Consider the following 18,736-nt stretch of genomic DNA (forward strand, 5'->3'; position numbering starts at 1 on the left):
GAACTATAGTAAGTTTGACAAGCAAGGACAGTGTGAGGAAAGCCAAGGCTCACCTAGAGCTGGTACTCGCAAGTGATATCAAACAGAACTAGAGCTTCAAGTGCTCTATTAAAACAGGAAAAGCTGGGCAAGAGAAAACATGGCTGTATTATTCTATAGGGCATTCTCAGTTGGCTGAAGCGAGAGCAGACATGCAATAAGGTTGGACTACTTGCCTTTCTTGAAAAAGTAGCCTGTGTGCTGGTTACTGAGTAAATGGAGGTTGCTTCTTAAAAGCAGCACTTGACAGAAGCACACGGATCATGGCTGGTAAGGTGTGCACATAAGAGAAAAAATTTCACCTGAGGAAAGTGGAGTGGATTGCCCAGGGAGGCTGTGTAGTCTCTGTCCTTGGAGGTTTTCAAGACTCTATTGTATAAAGTCCTGAGCATCCTCGTATGTCCTTGTGGCAGGCCCAGCTTTGCATGGGAAGTCGGACTAGAGAACTCTTGAGTCCTTTCCAGCCTAAATTGTTCTGTAATTATATTATGGGAAGGAATAAGTTTGATGAAAATTTTAAAATACAACAGACAGAACATTGTGCAAATAAAACTATTTTCCTTATTTTAAAATTTTGTGTGCACACTGCTAGATGAAAAGGAGTTCTGGTCAACTCCAAGGCTGTGCAAAAAAATGAAAGCTGAAGATTCAGAGCTCTAAAGAGAAAATTTTCAAAGTAATTTCTTAACTTAAATGGGAGAAAATGAATAATTGCACATAATATTTAGAGTTGTGGTATACATTTTTTAAAGTTCAATAGATAAAATAAATAGCTTATGAACAACTTACATGAGATGAGCACAGTTGTTATAATAGATGTGTTTTCCAATCAGAGACTTTTGAATCAGACACCTAAACACCTACTTCCTCAAACAGATGCAATTTTTCTAATACTCAAGCTAAAAATCAATCAATGACTACAAGGCCTGACCTAGATAAATCACTCTTTTCTTCTCCCTGAAGGCATTGTACAACACACACACTATTATGGCAATTGAGAAATTTAATAGTATGGTAAACGCCACTAAGACCTTTCTATGCCTTCGGGGAAAGCTGTAAATATCAGCTTAAAAGGCAGTGATGGTGAGCTATTAAGATAATAATTATTATCTAAATAATTTTTACTAATAACACCAATTTGTAAAAGAATTGCTAGAATGTCAGTGATTAAACTCTCAGTGAAACTGGCAAGAATTCCTTGCATAATATTAGTGGCAAACTGTTCCAAAAGAATAGAAGAGAATGAAAAATAGGCAAAAGGATAAAATAAAGTACCACGAAATAAATAATTGATTAAATCTTACTGAAAACATTAATTCTACATATAAACACCACAGTAAGGTGGAAAAACATTTGTAATTGACAGACAATTAATCAGATGCAGAGTGACCCAAGTGTATATTGCTTATCTGGAATATACATACAAAAGCCAGGTAGTGGCTGTGGATGGTACAAGATATTGCTCTGTGGATTTGCCAAGGACAGGAAAGGATTGATGGAAGAAACACTACCCGAGGTGTCTGAAGCCTGTGTTTCCAGAAAAAACAACTTTCAAGTTTCAGCACCAGTTATTTATATGAATGGGCTCATTGTCTGTTTACAGGCAAAAATTTAACATTTAAATCAACATTTTCAAATCCTAAGAAAGGATTTTCTCTGTCAGGAGAGAAAAAGAACAAACAAGCTATCCTGGTTCATGATTTCTCTGCTCTGTTGTAACATGACAAGTAAGCTCACCTGGAACAGAGAGACCAGCAGCCGAAGTACAAATGAATAGGTAAATGTAAAGTGAAGCACGAGGGAAATGTGCATATGTAAGTGATGTACATATGAAATGATGAGCCCTGAGCTGACTAGGTGGGCACTGTGGGATTATCATAGCTCTGTAAAATCAGCAGCTCAGTGCTCAGTACTCAGTAGCAGTCAAAAATTCAAACAGAAATTATTAGGAAAGGCATAGAGAATGAAACAGAAATGTTATTGTGCTGCTTTTTAAGTCCTTCAAAGTAAGATCTGGTAAGACAGAAAAAGGTCCAGAGCATGTTGGTAAGAACATTCAGTGGCATTGGACTATTCCCACATGAAAAGCAACAGCCTGGCTTGGCATCTTCAAAAGACTCGTCTCTGCAAAAGAGAGATACAGATAACAGAGGACTATAAAATCAAATTGACATAGACACAGTAGACATGCAGAAATTGCACACTGTCTCTTTCAATATAAGAACTGGGGGCATAAAATGAAACTAGTATAAGCCAGTTTCATAACAAAGCAGGCAGTTTCTCAGGCAAAGCAAGAGTGCCACAAGATGTTGCGAATGCTGAGTTTACTGAGCCTCCGGGGTAAACTGTAACATTGCATGGAAGCAAAACACTCTGAAACCACATTTGGTTCAGAATGTCCTGTGAGACAAAACCAGCTCAAAATTGAAAATAGTTCAAATGAAGACCCTTTTATTTTTATACATTTGATCCATAAGCTCTGATGGGCATAGGTTAATAGGACAGATGAATCTTTGGTCTGACCCACAACAACCTTTTTTCTCTTATAATAATGCCCTTTTCTGAACTTTAGCTAATGCTCCTTTTTGCTCTTAAATTGTAGTCAAAAAAATCAACATTGACTATTCAAAGTTCATATTATATCTGCCATGTGAAAATTTCTTCTCTGTACCATTGCTTTAATGAAATGAAACAAGAAATCCCCCCACATCCACAGGAAAAAAATTACTGTTTTACTAGATACGCTTTCTAATGAGTGTGGGATTGACATAGTATACTTTTTGAACCTTTAATTTTTTCTTATTCAAACACAATGGATTCCTATTTTACTATATAATATGTATATAGACACTAAAGTTCCTTACCTGAAAGGGCTTGCCAGATAAAAGAAGTCATGGAACAGATGTGGGTAAGTATATAAGAGAAATGTCTATATGTATAGAGATAGAAAGCAGATAGATAACACAGGATCTAATGTATTACAAAGCAGATAATCTAATCAAGCTGAACCTAGTTCTATATGCAATTTCAAGCCATTGTGGCATAGTGTCCTTTTTTATTTTCTTTGCTTTCCCCGAGAGGTCCACAAGGTTCATCTATGAGGAATTTTATAAAAATTCATCTATCTATAGCTTTTTAAGGTTACTTCTTCATGACGATCACAGCAGGAGCTAATTTCCTTATCTGTGGCAAATAAATTTCCTCATGATAACAGTATGTTTCCTAAACCCATTCAATCCATGCTAAAGACAGTCAAATCCTGAACTTTTTTCCTATTTTTTCCTATGGCTATGCATGCCACGTAAAGTAATAATTGAATTTTAGTGGATTAATTCTCAGCAGGTTTCTCTGTATCTTGGCCCATAAAGGTTAGAGAGAAGAGTTTGATAATGCAGAGTGAGTCAGGACTTTTTAGTATAATAGGTGATCTGAAAAGAATTTATAGAGACCACACAAGCATTATTTTTACAGTTTTGTTTGCAGTTTTCTTAGTGCAGGGAGTGCTCAAACAGGCATTGTGGGTTTGGGATGAATGAGAATGACAGAATGGTTGGCAGTGGAAAGGTATATGGAATCTTACCTTAATTAAAGACCATTACTGATACACACAGTGGAAGGGGAAGTTTACTACCAAGAAGATAAACTAAATTGCACTATGGTTGACTGAGTTCAAACTGAATATCCATTTAGGGGTTCAGGTTAAAGGGATACCTACTTTTGCATGGGCATGGATAATCAGAGTATCAACAAAAATAGAAAAGAAGAGTTTGGGGAAATAGGGCATAAATATCTGTCACAAGGCATTTTTAAATAGCTCCTAACCAAAGTTTGACCTGCAAACATTTTTAGTTGGTTTTCCCATTTAAAAATTGCACCATTTGCCAAAAGCACTCACACACATTATGTTCCAACAGCTGCATGCAAACAGGAAGCCTGGCAGAGAAGAGAGACTGTACAGCTGCTTATGCTCAGAAGATGGCTGAGCTTGCATGATTTTTTCCTTCAGACACCAAGTATCCAGTCAGGAAAGAGCAGAATTGCCCTAAAATATGTTTAATATAGCATTACACCTTATCAGGCGTCAGGGCAACTAATTATGCTTTATTTCTAAAGGATAGTGTGCCTAGCAAATCCCATCAATAATGATAGGGTTTCTTAGTTAAAACTATTAATTCTTTTTCAGGTTTTGAAGTTTTTGCTACAAAATCATAAAATCCTGATAATACACAGTTCTGCCATTACAATCTGAGGGTGTGCAGATAAATATCTTTAACCTTGAAGAAAAAGAAGGAGAAACAAGGACAATTTTCCTTCCTGAAGATGTTTTATCTCCCTCAATGCTTAACACAAAAGTAAAAAATATAAAGATACTAAAGGGTTGACAGGGACTTTCTCAGAAGAAAATCATGAGAGTCCCTTTTTTTCCTACTACACTGCATGATGAAGTGCTATGAAGAACTACCTGAGAAAATTTAAGACATCCTTCCTCAGGTATCAAAGGTACTACAATAATATAGCCACGCTTGTGTGGAGATCTGCACAGTAATTCACTGTGTTTCTGGCATGGATGTATACAGCTGGTGACTGGAAGGAGTATCTGCTTTAGTAGGTCATTGATCCCACTAACCGATAGACAGTACTTCCCAATTGTTTGGAAAGAGAGAAGACACCCACTGATGTCCAATGACTTTTACAATTTTGTGAGATGTAGGAATTGCCTCATTTCATTGGTACATTACATTGACACATCTTTTCAAAGGCGTTCATAGTTCTCAGGGAATTGGTGCACAGAAACTTAAAGATAAGGGCCTTACCATGTTGTAAAAGAATTTCTTTAAAACCTCAAATGGAAAAACATGTTTCATTTGGTAGCATTCCACATGTAAAAGTCTCTTCCAAGCCAAACTATTGTGTGATTCTATGATGATGACACAGCATTTACCACATTCTTTTCCTGTTATATTTTTTTTGTTTGTTTGTTTTCATATCTGAGTACAAAACAAAGAGTCTTTATTAACAGCATCTAAGCAGATAATAAATTCTGGAGGCCTATCATATGTTAATTAACATATCACCTATTTAAGTCTACTAGGTCACTTTGATCCTAGTGAGCAAAAGAGAATCATTTTTTTAACTAAAAAAAGATTCATAAAATATAGAGTTTTATATAATCTAAGACAGTGTACCAATTTTAACCTCTTTTGTAGTGAGTATTCCATGTCAAATGGAAAGAAAAACTGCAATTTTGCTATTAAAATTAAAAAGAACAATAGAAACAAGGTAACACTGAAAAAGGGTTTGATTTGTTTTTTTTTTTTTCTGCTTACAGAGACAAAATAAAAATATCTAGGGAATTAAATACAGTGCAAGCAAAACAGTGGAGAAAAAATGCACAGGTAATCTTAATGAATCATGGAGTAGAGCAATGTACTTTGAGTGATCATCCAGTTCATACACTTCCCCAAGCCATGATCAGTGAGAAAAAGAACAGAAAATCACTTCAAAATTTCTGAAAACTGTCTTGATGAACTTGCATGAACAAATATGTTTTCTAAAAGACAAAGCTATCAAGGTTAATAATTCTGATAGAACAAACAGGAAAGTTGAAGAAGAAAAGTATGACAAAGATTTTTGTAAATGGTAGTTTTTCCCAGTGTCAGGAAATATTTTTGGCAGTGTCTGACTGGATATGAAATATCACTGAAATAGCATGTCAGAGCACTGGTAGGAAAGCTATTTCTTTTTTCTTTTCCCTGTGCTCTGTGCAGGTAGGAATATTTGATTTAATACATCATTTGCAAATTGCTGTGGGGATTCCAGAAAGCCAATTTGACTTTACAAAATTGATGAATGAGAAAAAAAAATACTGCTGGTTTTGTATCTGTTGCTTTTGGAAGCTGCACGCCTGGGACTTTGGCAAACTGGGCATTATTAATGATTCATTGTCACAGTGCTATAGTGAAAATGCTGAAGCTTCTTTTAACCCTCAAGGAACTTGTACATCAGAATGCATAAATTATTTACATTTTACTGTTTTTTTACTGGTCACCCTTAATAACAGCAAAAAAAGAAACACTACAAAATTAACTTTTTCAATCTTATAAAGCTTTTAAATGAAAATGTTAAAGCAGCAATACCTAAGGAAGAACACAATACATAGGATAAGGGAAACAAACAGGACTGCAGGGGTGGCATGATGTGCAGTTACTGCTGCATCAGGCATAAGAGAGCTGGTTTGCACAGCACTGTAGCCAGTGCTGATGTGAAAGGGGACACACTAGTCCACTTTGATTTTTAATGATTTTTTAAAGAGCTACATCAGATCTAAATTGAGAAGGAACTTATAATATCATCAAAGCTGTTACGTGCACAAGACCTGGAACCTAATCCATTTATATTTTGTTTGAACCGTAGTGATCATCTTTTAGCACACTAAATGAAAGAGACTTCCCCGAAAGAGTCAGTGAACTACAAAGTAATCATTCACTATTCAGTAAAGCAAAAATGATAGGCATCCTAAATCAAACAATATTACATAAAGGTTTGAAAAGTGTTACATAAAAGTTTCTATGTGCTAAAAATACAGAAAGAATTCTTTAAACCAGAGGAAGAAATATTATTTTGTATAGAGGAATGTGTAGTTTTATCACTTCATTATATAATTACTAATCTATATTCTACAGACAATAATCTGCAGAAATTAATGAAAATAATTAAATACAAGCTAAATATCTGATAGATGTCCATTCCTTCTACCATAAGTTGAATGGATAAACTTTAAATTTGTTAAAGCCATAGAGAAAGATACCAGTGGTGATCATCATGAAGTTGCTGTTGCTGTTTCCAGCTCAGAGAAAGCTGGTATGGACCTGCTGGGTGAAATGAGGCAGATATACATTATGAGGAAGATGCTCCTGAGACTGCTATTTCTCCCTCACACCAAGATGAAAAAGGAGTTTCCCTTTTACAAATCCATGTGGAAGTCTCTTGCAGGGACCTGAACAATCACTGTTATCAACTAGATTAACCAGAATAAAGAAAGGATTCCTTTCAGTAAGACATAGAGACTATTCCACAGCCTCCATAGAACAAAGTCAGATAACCTGAGGGTTAATATCATAACACTGTATCACCTCAGACACACCATACCTCAGTCCCAGCAGGCAGCTTCCAAGACTTACTTCAGTGACAAAAGGGAACAAGGCAACAAGGAGCTCATACATGAAAAAATGGGGTTCAGCCTCCACTGAAAACCTTATCAGATGAACCAGTCTTACTGCCCATAGAAGGACAGCACAGATGCCTCCTGCTCACACTGACCACACTTCCTTCCCTATCCCCATTAAATCTGCAGTTTTACTGGGGAAATATCTTTGAGTAAAAAAAACATTCTTCATCACTTACTGGTTAAAATGTATGCTTGCTTCTTCAACACATACATCTCTAATTGAAGAGATTGGTTCTTCTAAATTGTCTGTGTCCTGTACCTGTAAACCAACAATTATAACTCAATCTATCTTCTGAGAGAAAAATGGGAGTGTAGTATTGCCTAACCTTGTGCATTAAAGTCCAAAAACCAATCCTGATATAGAATTAGCTACTTTTGAATACCACTATTAAAACTTACCAAAATATCCATGAGAAATTAATAATTGTGTGAAATATGAAGAAAAACATTCAAATATCTGTTATGGAACTTAATACAACCCTAAGGATATATCAACAATAGTGTCAAAAGAAAATATCTCCACTACCCTTCAAAGGTCATGTCACTTTTATTTTAAATTTGGACACTATCTTGATTTAAAATAAAAGAAACTCTTACAGAGTTAATACATGCAAAGATATCCATCATGATATATATGCATTAGCAATAATGTTTACAATGACCTTGTGATCCTTGAAATCAACAAAAAATGAGTGAAAGAATATCACACATTCTTGCTGCATAAACACTTAACTGACAAACACATTTTAAAAAATTAAATAGGCAAATGTTCCACAGGTATCAGATATCAAAAAAAAAAGCCTCACTGTTCAATCTTGATTTATCCAAGACAACACTCTCCAGAGTGCTAGAAGGTGAGATCACTGGGAAAATACATGTCCTCACTCATATATATTTTACAAGCTTTGTGTTAAGTCACAGGGTAAAAGAAAACCAAACAGAACCCTGCAAGGCACAAAAGAACAGTGTCCTCGTTCATTTTGCTTCCACCACTATCAAACCTTTATCCAAAAACTGCCAAAAATCTCTCAAATAAGCAAGAATAAGTAGGCGCTGGGAATGTGTATTAGGTTTGAGTAGCCAGGTTTTGGTAGTAGGGGGGCGTCAGGGCTGGCTTCTCTTAGAAGCTGCCAGAAGCTTCCTACATTTCTGAGAGGGCCAATGCCAGCCAGCTCCAAGATGGACCTGGTGCTGGCCAAGACCACACCCATCAGTGAGGTGGTAGCAACTCTGGGATAAAGTATTTCGGAAAGGGGGAAAAATTGCACAACAGCATTTGCAGCTGGAGAGGGGAGACTGCAACCCTATGGGAAACCAAGGCTGGAGCAGGCTTCTGGAAAGACCTGTGGACCTGACGGGAGAGGAATTCCTGATGGAGCAGCTTTTCTGGTAGGACTTGTGACCATGCGGGTGAAGGAGAAGAGTATGAGGAGGAAAAATGGGACACACAACAGGTGGACTGGATAAAACACCCGTTTCCCATCCACCTGCACCACTATCTGGCAAGGACATAGAGAAAATCTGGAGTAAAGTTAAGCTTAGGAAGGTGGGGGGGAGGGGGGGGGGGGGAAGGTGTTTTAAGATTTGGGTTTATTTATCATTATCCTACTGTCATTTGATTTGCAATAAATTAAATTAATTTGTCTGAGTCAAGTCTGTTTTGCCCATGATGGTGATGAGATCTCTCCCTGTCTTTATCTCATTCCATGCGATTTTCGTCATATTTTCCTCCCTGTGACCAGTGAGGAGGGGAGAGAATAGAGCAGCTTGTTGGACATCTGAAATCCAGCCAAGGTCAACCCACCACAGAGTGAAACTTAAGTTCCAGTTTTAAGGACAGGCTAATATGACTGGAACAAATCCTTCATACAAATCCTAAATTTGTATTTCCAGGAACAAATGCTTGACGTGCATAAAAATTCAAGCAATATCTGTTATAGGCTAGTACCACACCAATTCCCAAAGCTCAGTAACTGAGAAAAAGGGGTATTCAGCTTCACAAGTCACCTCAACCAGGCATCAAGCACGCTTTCCACTTCAAAGGATGACAGCACCAAGAACTAAATTAACATGAAAGCACAATCCACCCCTGCGCATCCATTCACACATGCAATACCTTCCCCCAGACTTAGCAGCAGCAGCTCCCACCCCTGCCCAGCAGAGCAAATAACAAAACACCTTAATGCTCAGTAGACCTGACTGGCACCTGAAATGTCAACACAGAAGCTTCTGGGAAGAACAAATCTAAGAAAGCAATAAAACTGCTCCAGGACCCCACCACAATATTAGCACAGGAGCAGTCTACTTTGGCACAACCAAATGTGCAAAATTAAATCAAACCATATTCTGACTGGCCTATCTCAAAATAGGTGAGGACATAAACAGGCAGAAGATACTGGATAAATACCTCGTGCTCCTTTCTTAATGTAAATAAAAGTTTTTATATCTTAATACTGCATTATAGCTTTAATCACACCTATAATCAAAGGCTAAACAGGAGAGACAAGTGACAGTCTAGTTTCCACCCTTTGGGGAAATTGGATGGACTCATAGAATTTGCGTTTTTAGTATTTTCACTATCAATCAGGCTGGACATAAAAAATTTCACTTCCCAAGAAATTCTGCTCTTTCACCTTGGATCTTATACTGAACTGTAAAAGTAGATGTCACATGAAATTTACCAATAATCTGTTTCAGAAACAGTGTTTTATACGATTACATCTACTCCTGCTAATTAAATATTTTTCTTTGATTTATTCCACAGTACTTTAATCAAGTAGCAATAATTATTAAACTAAATGCCTGCAAAAATAATTTCACACTGTAACATTAAAATGCCTGTAGTATTTAACTTCTTTTTTTTATATTTCTGCCTTCTCAGTTCTGTTCTCTGCTGCACAAAAAAACACCAACAAACCAAAGAACCAAACAACCAAACAAAAATCTCCAAGCCAAAACAAACAAACAAAAAAAGCTCCTACCAAAAGCCCAACAGCTTTTAATACTTTTTAAATTTGTATATTGCTGGATAACTTACCCGTGGCACTAATGAGAGGCAAGAAAGGGAAGTGTATTAAAAATCTTTATTAAAAAAAACTCTTGAATTTAGACTTTCAGGGAAAAGGTTATTACTGCGTTACAACTCAATGTTTGCACTGATATTATTAATGAAAAAAGTGTTAAAAAGACTCTTCTCTGAACGTAATATTATAGATACGTACAACTCTGAATATGGCTTTAATAAAATAATTTGTGGTAATTTTAAATCATAGCCTTTAGAACAGAGAGCATGACTCATTAGTCAGAACAGCAATCACTACTTCTGCCACACTGTCATCTTAACAGAAATGAAAAACAGTCTCAAAATTCAGGATTTCACTTTACCTCAAACGTATTTTTTTAATAATTTTTGATTAGAAGAAATTCTTATTAAACTCTGAGGATAAAATACAGAAGCATTAATGATGGAGAAAGCAAAAAATATATTTTTAGACCTCTACCAGCAGAATTTACTAAACAAAACAGTATGTTTGAAGGAATAATTTTATTTAAATCTAAAAATTATTAAAATTATTACATTGTTCTGAATTACCAGTGCTTCATAATGACTTTCTAAACCATTGTGTAATTTAAAAGAGCCTCTTGTTTTAAAATGAAAAATGCTGTAATGTCTTAGAGTACATGTTAATTAGCAACCAGATTTTTCACATCAAAGGTAGCAACGACTGCATTTTGGAATGAACAGAGGAAAATAAGGATTTGGATTAAATAAATTAGCAAAACTTCTCTCTCTGGTAAATCCATACTTCCCTGACTCTTCCTTTTTATTTGGTTCCATTTGGGCTTTATTTCCTGCTTCCTTCTATATGCTGAACTTCAAAAGTTTGCAAACAAGGTTTATTTTATTCACTTTTCATCAGAGTTCGTCTTATTCACAGTTTTTTGCAATCTTACTGTGTTTGAGAAGGATTATCAAGAAAGACTTCAATACACACAAAATGGAAAATGCAGACCTCAGCACTTTTTTTTTTTTCCAAGAGAAGCCCAAATTGAAATATTTCACTACATTTACTAGGCAATTGAAATAGGTAATAACAATAGTTTCTGCTCTATATTTAAACTTATATTACCAGAACTGTTAAAGGATGCAAAATTCAGCCAGATAATTGCATAGGCTTTTCTGCATGTGTTCTTTGAAGGAGAAACTTGCAGAGGGGAAAAAAAAAATTGCTTGGCTACCTTGGAGTGTTCTAATAATTTGCAGAAGTTTATAATAAATAATTTGCAAAAGCAAACAATTTGCAAAGGTTTGTTCTCAATGCCCACTTCAAATCCTATTTAGAAAATTAACTGTACATTTCAAATAAGAGTTCAGTACTCAAAGCACTCTGAATAGCCAATGAGTTATATATGCTTAGCTTGTTTTAAAATCACTCAAAAACCACATTAGGGGAAAAATTGCAATTGTTTTGGTCTTGCCCCAAATCTTTGTATATTTTTAGGAGCCCCAATTTCCTGTGGCTACCAGTTCCGTTGCCAGACTAACTAATACAAGAAGAGCTGTTTTGTTTACTGTGAATGTGACCCCTATTAGTTTAAAATTATTATAGTTCTTGTATCAGAAGAGAGAGGGCATATGGAAACTCATACGGAAACTCAATAAACCTCTTGGTCATATCCTTTCTGAGACATAATTTTTCAAGACTGAAGAGTCTTGAAAAGAGTAGCCTAGTCTAGTCTAGCCTACTTATTACTCCTATGTAAACATTTTCTATATCTTTGATTACCACTAATGTACTTCCCTAAATTTTCTCATTTTGTATCATTCTTTTCCCTCAAGCTAAAGGAACACTGTACAAAGCATACATCCTTCAGAAAAGCATGCAATTATACAATGGCTTGATGATTTTATTTGCTGTGACCTCTATTGCCTTCCCAATAACCCCTAACAACTCTTTTGTGACTGCCAGTGATAAGCAAGTTAACATTTTTGAGGCTCACTCCTTTGTAATTTAAATCTACCATCTGGCTACAATGATTGTGAATCTATTTTAAATGGCATTTTAAGGTTTGTCCAACCCTTTTACCATCAGTATCACTTTAAATTTATCTACATTGAATTCCACATCATTAGCTGGTCACTGAAACTTGTAAGACTTTATGCAATTCATCACAGTTGGCCCTTGTCTCACAACCAAAGTTTCGTTTTAGACAGATTCACGAAAGTCTTCTGCAGCACACCACAGGCTGCAATGTACTTCACATAGCCTGGGGGATGTGGTGTTATTCACACAGTCCTTCAGCATCGAAAACACCACAGGTCTCCAGTCTCAAGTAGTTTAGAAAGCACCCATTAGCTTATAAAAAGTCTTCATGGGGTAAGCAGAGTGGAGAGAGTATTTAAAGGTTTTGATCTATATTCATTCAGGAAGGACCTCCAGAACTCAAGAAATAACATGATTTTCAGTCCCCTGCATGGTGCATAAACTGGATCAGACCTTATCTAACCATACTATTATTTGTAGCAGACTTTATTTTCACGTATGTAATATATTCTGTAGCTGCTGGTAATAAATTGCACATTAGGTGACTAGCAACACGATGAGTCATTGTATTTGTACTTGGGATTTTCATGGAATATTATATTGGACTAGCTATTCATTGACATTGTAGGGATGTTTTGCCTATCTTGTTTTCATGCAGTTTTCCTTTTTAAAACTGAGCAGGGATACAGTGATTTCTGATTGAATCTGCAGGGACATTGAATATAAACTCCTCATGCTTTTTTATTATGGAAAGGCCTTTATAACTGAGAATTTCAGGCCTGTTGCATCTTTGCTTAAGGATACAGAATTTCTATTATTTCATCCACAATAGATAAATCTTCACAGAACAATGGTCTCTTTCAGTGTGGCTGACTTTACAATGTTCACAAATTCATATAGAAGCTAATCAGCCTTCAACATCAAAAGCCCTAGTTCTTAAATAAAATTAAGTACATTTCTATTGTATAGGCCTTTTGTATAATAGAGGCATTTCCAGTCTCCAAAGAATCTGAATTCCTGCTTACACCCCTTCAAAAGCCAAGCACTGAAAAATATGCCTTTCCAAAACAACACTGAGTGCTATGAGAACTTAAGAGAATGGTACTACAGGTGTCCTGGTCGTCAAGTGCCTTCCTTAAAAGGTCATATTATGCTTCTACAATAAAACAATTTGTCGAATGAATTGTAGACAAGGGGGAAAGCCATGGGTGCCAACTGTCTTGACAGTAACAAGGCTTTCAACACTTCCACATTAAGGTCTGGATGGTTGAACTGCTAGATGCATAAATTAAAGGTGAATGATTAAATCAGAGGATCATGGTAATGGTTTTTACACTAACTGGAAGCTTGTAACAAGTGAAATTCTGCTTTGTACTGTACTGGGGACTGCACTGAATCCAAAGCATTTGATCAAAACTAAGAATAATTCATTCCAACTCACCAGGTCTGGGAAACCTGCTTTCTTAATGAATGCTCAAAATGAGGAAAGATAATACAAAAAGAAGAAACTTGCTTGGCAATTTAAGTAAGTGTTTTCATACCTCATTTTCTTAGTTCTTTTTCTCTTACCTTTTAATTATCTGAATTGCATTTACTTTTCTGTGATTGTAGATTTCGCTCCTGATGCTACCTATTATTTCCTGTTTCTCATTTGAGTCTCTCCTCACTCTATTGCTTTCCAGAAAAAAAAGGTATAATTTGAATCCTTCTTTAAAATTGAGATAAAATTTCAATGAAGTAGTTAGAAAAATAATCTCCTTGCAAAATGGTTAATATATGACATCTTGTACTAATATCATCCAGTTCAATCACTTTGAAAAAAACTACTTTGTTTTTTATTACTGGAACATTTGATTTGATTATAATTTTTTCATGGCAAGACTGTGTTCAGGTTTATTGATGATATAATTATCTTGTTGCTGATAAATAGTTGTATTGATAAAACTTAAATTGTGACAATCTTCTACTATAGAAATACTCAATTATCTCAGTACAGATATGGACAGAATGAGAGTTCTTTCTGCACAGTTTTATAATTTGCTGATTTGAAAAGATATGTTCTTCTGTAAATTTCTACTAGCTACATTCACATTTTAAAATGTAAATAGACATCATGAAAAAGAGAAATTTTTATATTTTCAGGGATTTTAAAACACAGTAGAATGCTTTACTGAAATCTTCAATTTATGGGTATTTTTCCATGGCACACTCTGAAAATACCTCTTGATTTTTACACTGTTTTAGTGACCAAGGACATGGCTGTACTTCACTTGTCAGTTTGATGCTGTCCAGTTGACAGGTTATCTGTCTTCTTTTCTGATAAAAGTGTTTGTAACAGAGTACCTCCAAGGTTTTCACTGAAGTCTATAAGGTAAGTAAAAACTCCAAGACTAGGAAAGCAGACCTTTGGGAATTATTTTACATCCTGTAGCATTTGTTTCCTGAACCTCCCCCCCCTTTCCCCAGCTGGTAAGTACATCTATATATAGTTGGCTATATTACGAATAAATCATGTACAGTTTTAGCTGCTACAAAGTAGGTAGTAATATGTAGCTACTGTACAAGGTCCCTATGTAATTTCAAGCTGTGGTAAAGTACACAATTCAGCAACACTCACCGTTTCACAATAAACCTGCACAGTATAGCAGAGATTATTTATCATCTCTTGTGTAATATAAGAGAAAATAAGTATTTTCAATAGTATTAGAAACACAACTTGTTATGCTTCTAACTTTTAGATGATCTGGATTGCATATTATTTTGAAAAAAGTTACAGAAAATGTAGAAGATTAAAAGAAAAGATTAAAATTATTCTACTGATGGACTCTAGATATGGTAGCATTACAGAATAAAATGCCATGGGTCACAAGAATACAAATAGAAACTCGTTTTCTCTCACTGAAATGCAGTGTCACAACACAGAAGTAAAATCAAGCATTTCTCATATTACATGCTCAAATCACATAATCTCCAATGTGAATGGGCTGAATATCACCTGCAGCTCTCTCACCAGTGCATCTTGAGTCTCCTGGGCTTGCTTGCTTTATAAAATATTGATTTGCCAATAGACAGCTGCAAACAGTTTTGGTGCAACCACTTCCAGAAGCATTCTTAGTGCAGATAGCCTAAAGACCCCTCTAACCTCCTAGCATGAATTTTCTTTCAGCTACAGCACCCTTGGGAGGCTGAGCAACTGGAGAAAAACTTGGATCACAACTGGCAGCAAATTGCAAACTATTGGGAATCACCCTTCCTATACCTCTAAGTTTTTGGAAGGCCCACCTCATAACTTACAACCACTTTTTGGTTTTGAGTCAGATTTTCATGTGACATTTTCTGTAAGAAAGTACAGAGTTTCTAGAACTGTGGACCTGTCCATTTTTTTATTTTGTTTTGTTTTATTCTCACTAAACGACATACACTTGCTGAGAAAAAGTCCTTTGTCCTTTTTCAGTAAGGTTTGGTAAATACAATAGTAGTTAAATGTGAAGTTTCATACCTATATGAAAAGTTCACTACATGATTTTTGATTAATTCTATTTCAATGAAAAACTGAAAACACTCCAGTTAGGATATTTTGCTAATATATTTTTTCAAAAAAAATCTATCCTGACTTTTTTTTAGGTTTGACATCATTTAAGTTTTTAAGGGCAAAAAAATGAAATGGATATTTGAAACAAGTTCAAGGTCTTATTTCAAGTAAAAAATTCACACTTTTTCCCCCAGATTTGGTCATGCACCATGAAAAACTTTTGGTTTTCATCTAGAAAACCCAATACTTCTTTCTCTTCCACTATATCCTAATCCACCCTTTGAATGAGAAAAACTTATTGCTGCATATCTTTACCTACATATGAAGGGTCTCAGGCTAACACTCCATATTTCAAGAAATAAGTACAAGTAAGCAAAAAATTTCTCCCTATTCTGTCATATTGTCAACAGCCATGCTATTAGCCAGCATTTCACAGCTGAAACAATTTGTCTCCTTCTTCTACAAATGCACACTTTGCTTACAATACATAACTTAAAAGTGATGCTGCTGGCTGTTGTGTTCATGAATAAAACGATCCAAAACACATATGCTGTTAACAGCAGTGAGTGATTATCTATTGTGTAGGAACACAAAAAAGTAATCAAACAAATAATTATAGAGGCCCTTGCAGAGTTTCTTAAAAATAAAGTCTGCATAAGTTTTGATGACATTTCTTAATCATATCCATTTCGTTACGTTGTGAACAATTAGACACACATTATGATGTAAAGAACAGATTCTATATAAAGAATTTCTGTTGCTGAAGACAGCATGGGAACTTTTTTAGGGTCTTGCTAGGAGTATTGCATTTATTTTTAAATTTATTTTTAAAATCAATTATAACAGACTGTTATACTTGCACACCCAGGTTGGGGAGTTTTTTCCACATTCCCCCAGATTTCCTGAAAAATTTTCTTTAGTTCTGTCTTTATAAATAAAAAAGTCAGCTAAATAAAAGTTGTTGTCGTGAAAGAGTATGCTAAATGATTTTTTTTTTCATTTTCACTGTCCTAGCAGATTAGAAATCCAAATCCAACTCAAACTTCAGCTGGAAGTTCTTTGTTCGGCTCAGTAATCACCACTCTCTGCTTAAATATAAAATATTATCTTTTTTAAATTTTGTAGACTTTTACTTAATATCAGTGGAAAAATTGCACAAAGTTTTCATGAATAAATGCAATTTAGAGTGTTCAGACTTTGAATGCAACTAGGCTTTGTTGATCAAATAGCCCAGAAAGCGCAATATCCCTACACTGTACTTAACAAGCTCAATCAATATATTTTTAGTTGCATATAATGTCATTCTATTTCTTTAACCATTAGAGGAAAAAAGGAGAGATCTAATATATGTCCGGATTAGTGATTAAATTTCTTCTGAAATAACCTTGATAAAAACCTTGCAGTGTTTGTATTTTTCTGAAATATCTTCTAACTCCCAAAGTAATTTTCTTCAAGAGACATTACGGAACTCTAGATTAGTCTTGCTGATTTTAGTCTTCATTTATTAAAATAGCACATACTGTTATTCAACAGCCAAACTTGTATAAATGTGTTCATATCTCTGCACCTGAGTAAGGATTTCTAATTTATAATATGGTTTTTCACATTGTTACCAAGTCAAAGACAGATTTAGCTCTATGGAAGTGATTGCCACTTTCAAACTGTTGCATATAAGCTATGGTTATCTTAAAGATAAGGAAGGAAGAAACAAGGAATTACAGAGGTTTTCTCCAGATCCCACAGAAAACTATGTCAGAGCACATAACACATTCAGTTCTCTTGTATCTCCATCTTGTATCCCAGCCTTACAACCAGGCTTCCTGTCACTGCTGCAGATAAAACTGTAAAGTTTTGAGAAGAAAAATTCTCTAAAGTCTGGAATATAGCCCTGCACAGCTAACAGCTAGAAACAAATACTCATATGCAAAATAAGTAAAGCTGGAGGGAGAACAGAGGGAGAATGGAAAAAAGGCAAGCCTAAGATTTCAATTTAGAAATGAACATTTTCAGAAACAAATATTCAGTCTGTAAAATCATGACAAACAAGGTTGAAAAACCTTAGTTTAATCAAGCGCTTTTCCACAAATGAAATTCAAACCAGAATGAATTGCTTCATCCTCAGAAGACACATAAAGCAGACGATCCCCTGGCCAGAGCATCACTTATAAAGCACATGGAGAAACTCCTGCTAACTCATAGGTCCTTAGAGAGAATGCTTTACTTGAGCCTTGCTGTACACATGAGACATCAAGCTTTGCTGTCCCCATGGTCAGATGCAGGGGGAAGCACACAGGTGCATGTAGGAAACATTCCATATCCTGCCCTGAATTCAGACTGAAATATTTGGCAAGGTCATGCCTAAAATATTCAGTTTCCCCTTCAAGTGATGCTGAGTTTTTGCTATGCTTCTCCTAAGGGCAATGCTGCATACTAATTTTCCCCACAAAAAATATTAAAAACTGTATACTTACAGGAAAGAAAGTAAAAATAAGTATATAGAGAAAATATGATATACACTCATGTTTGCACCAATAACACATATTAAGCTTACAGTCTGGTAACAGTTTTTTATAACACACTATTAACCAGATTTACTAACATTAAATATTTGAAACCAACAAAATACATTTCTGAACTCTTTTCCTAACTGCCTTTCTTTCATCTTGTTACTGAAAAACATGTAGGTCCCAGCTGTGTTTATATTTTCAAGGTTTAAAAATAAATTTTTTTAAATCAAGCTTTCATCAGACCCATGCTTAATCCCCAGCACTGCTGAACATGAACAAATAAATAAATGAGTTAAGAGGCACTCAATCACTATTTGAACACACTGACTATGCAAAACTGAGATGAAAAGTATCAACTTTTTTCTGTTAGGTTAAAACTTAAAAT

Source organism: Corvus hawaiiensis, chromosome 1, assembly GCF_020740725.1.
Source record: "Corvus hawaiiensis isolate bCorHaw1 chromosome 1, bCorHaw1.pri.cur, whole genome shotgun sequence".
Lineage (NCBI taxonomy): Eukaryota > Metazoa > Chordata > Aves > Passeriformes > Corvidae > Corvus > Corvus hawaiiensis.